Source organism: Pseudophryne corroboree, chromosome 3 (genome assembly GCF_028390025.1).
Source record: "Pseudophryne corroboree isolate aPseCor3 chromosome 3, aPseCor3.hap2, whole genome shotgun sequence".
NCBI lineage: Eukaryota > Metazoa > Chordata > Amphibia > Anura > Myobatrachidae > Pseudophryne > Pseudophryne corroboree.
This window is the reverse complement of record NC_086446.1, coordinates 135,356,139-135,359,032: the sequence shown is the minus strand read 5'-3', so window position 1 is coordinate 135,359,032 and position 2,894 is coordinate 135,356,139. Positions and strand designations below refer to the sequence as shown.

Here is a 2,894-nt window from a genome sequence, read left to right as displayed (position 1 = left end):
TGTAGTTTGTTTTTGTCAATTACCATTTTAATAATAGGGTAAAGAAAATTAAGTGGATTTTTGAAAGAAAACTATACTGTCAATATACTAATAAAACAAATTAAAATGGTAAAAGTTATTGTACTTTAAGTAAAAATAAAAGAGCAAAAATATCAATCCCAGTTTTGATTACTTAAATTAACAAAAAAAAAAATGCATATAGCAAAGGATAGTTTCAATCTGCCTACCTCTGGGTTATGGGCCCAGCATGCTTCCATTGCAGTACTCTGCTGCACATGTAAGTGCAAGAGATCCTGAAGCACTCACTCATCATGGGAAAGTACCAATGTGTTTCTTCGTTGGTTGATCTAAGAAACATCTTACAAAAACTCTCCAGATTATTGACTTTTTAAAGTTTTTCTAGGAAACGTTCTAGATGTATGCTTATTAGCCTTTGTCAGTATGTACTTTTTACAAAGTGTCTCTGTGGCGCAATCGGTTAGTGTGTCTGGCTACTAACCAAAAGGTTGGTGGTTCAATCCCACCCAGGGACGTAATTGACCTTGTTATCAGATTTTGGTGATCTTTAAGTAGACAAGTCAAAATTTCAAACCCCCTGTTATGGTGTAGGGTACCTGGCCTTCTCTGATGTAATCAGAGTTAGATTTGATTCAGTGATTTTATAAAAACAGATAGGAAGCACAATTCAGCAGTGGGTTGCAGAGAAAAAGAAATATGCTGGCAAAAAAAATCCAATTGAGTGATTAAACAGCTCTTCATTTTCTGGCTTTATTTTTATGCTAACAAATTTGTTCTCTGAAAAGTGTCCACAAAGCCAAGTCTCTGATTAACACCTTTGTAAGGATGGTTTTTAACCTATTACTAAATTAAACTTGCTTCATTGGAAAGGCAGCAAGATGCATCCTCATTTCAATGTCTACTGAAATAATACAGGTTGACACCAGGAAACATTAACGCCACTGCATCCTTGCTGCTTTCTCATGTGGAAGTCTGTTTAATGTGAAAACAAGGTGATATCTAATTAGCACACAGGTAAGGAATTAAGAAAATCTTTATTTAAGGGTGAAAATGTTTCTCACAAAATCGTTGCCCCAATGCATCATTGAAATTCAAGCTGGAAAGATGATTTTAATATATCACTTGTACATTTTGTATTGCTCTTCTGGTGACAATGTAGTTTGTTTTTGTAAATTACCATTTTAATAATAGGGTAAAGAAAATTAAGTGGATTTTTGAAAGAAAACAATACTGTCAATATACTATTAAAACAAATTAAAATGGTAAAAGTTATTGTACTGTAAGTAAAAATAAAAGAGCCAACATATCAATCCCAGTTTTGGATTACTTTAATTAAAAAAAAAAATGCATATAGCAGAGGATAGTTTCAATCTGCCTACCTCTGGGTTATGTGCCCAGCATGCTTCCATTGCTGTACTCTGCTGCACATGTAAGTGCAATAGATCCTGAAGCACTCACTCATCCTGGGAAAGTACCAATGTGTTTCTTCGTTGGTTGATGGAAGAAACATCTTACAAAAACTCTCCAGATTATTGACTTTTTAAAGTTTTTCTAGGAAACGTTTTAGATGAATGCTTATTAGCCTTTGTCAGTATGCACTTTTGCAAAGTGTCTCTGTGGCGCAATCAGTTAGTGTGTATGGCTATTAACCAATAGGTTGGTGGTTCAATCCCACCCAGGGATGTAATTGACCTTGTTATCAGATTTTGGTGATCTTTAAGTAGACAAGTCAAAATTTCAAACCCCCTCTTATGGTGTAGGGTACCTGGCCTTCTCTGATGTAATCAGAGTTAGATTTGATTCAGTGATTTTATAAAAACAGCTAGGAAGCACAATTTAGCAGTGGGTTGCAGAGAAAAAGAAATATGCTGGCAAAAAAATCCAATTGAGTGATTAAACAGCTCTTCATTTTCTGGCTTTATTTTTATGCTAACAAATTTGTTCTCTGAAAAGTGTCCACAAAGCCAAGTCTCTGATTAACACCTTTGTAAGGATGGTTTTTCACCTATTACTAAATTAAACTTGCTTCATTGGAAAGGCAGCAAGATGCATCCTCATTTCAATGTCTACTGAAATAATACAGGTTGACACCAGGAAACATTAACGCCACTGCATCCTTGCTGCTTTCTCATGTGGAAGTCTGTTTAATGTGAAAACAAGGTGATATCTAATTAGTACACAGGTAAGGAATTAAGAAAATCTTTATTTAAGGGTGAAAATGTTTCTCACAAAATCGTTGCCCCAATGCATCATTGAAATTCAAGCTGGAAAGATGATTTTAATATATCACTTGTACATTTTGTATTGCTCTTCTGGTGACAATGTAGTTTGTTTTTGTCAATTACCATTTTAATAATAGGGTAAAGAAAATTAAGTGGATTTTTAAAAGAAAACAATACTTTCAATATACTATTAAAACAAATTAAAATAGTAAAAGTTATTGTACTTTAATGAAAAATAAAAGAGCAAAAATATCAATCCCAGTTTTGATTACTTAAATTAACAAAAAAAATGCATATAGCAAAGGATAGTTTCAATCTGCCTACCTCTGGGTTATGGGCCCAGCATGCTTCCATTGCAGTACTCTGCTGCACATGTAAGTGCAAGAGATCCTGAAGCACTCACTCATCATGGGAAAGTACCAATGTGTTTCTTCGTTGGTGGATGGAAGAAACATCTTACAAAAACTCTCCAGATTATTGACTTTTTAAAGTTTTTCTAGGAAACGTTTTAGATGAATGCTTATTAGCCTTTGTCAGTATGTACTTTTGAAAAGTGTCTCTGTGGTGCAATCAGTTAGTGTGTATGGCTATAAACCAAAAGGTTGGTGGTTCAATCCCACCCAGGGACGTAATTGACCTTGTTATCAGATTTTG

General features: G+C 34.3%; 1 non-coding gene across 1 annotated transcript; it reads left to right on the top strand.

Annotated features, from left to right (window-relative positions):
• Positions 1 to 459: 459 nt before the first annotated feature.
• TRNAS-ACU (transfer RNA serine (anticodon ACU)) lies at positions 460 to 533 on the top strand. Its single transcript has one exon. It is a non-coding gene; the product is annotated as a tRNA-Ser (tRNA).
• Positions 534 to 2,894: the final 2,361 nt, after the last annotated feature.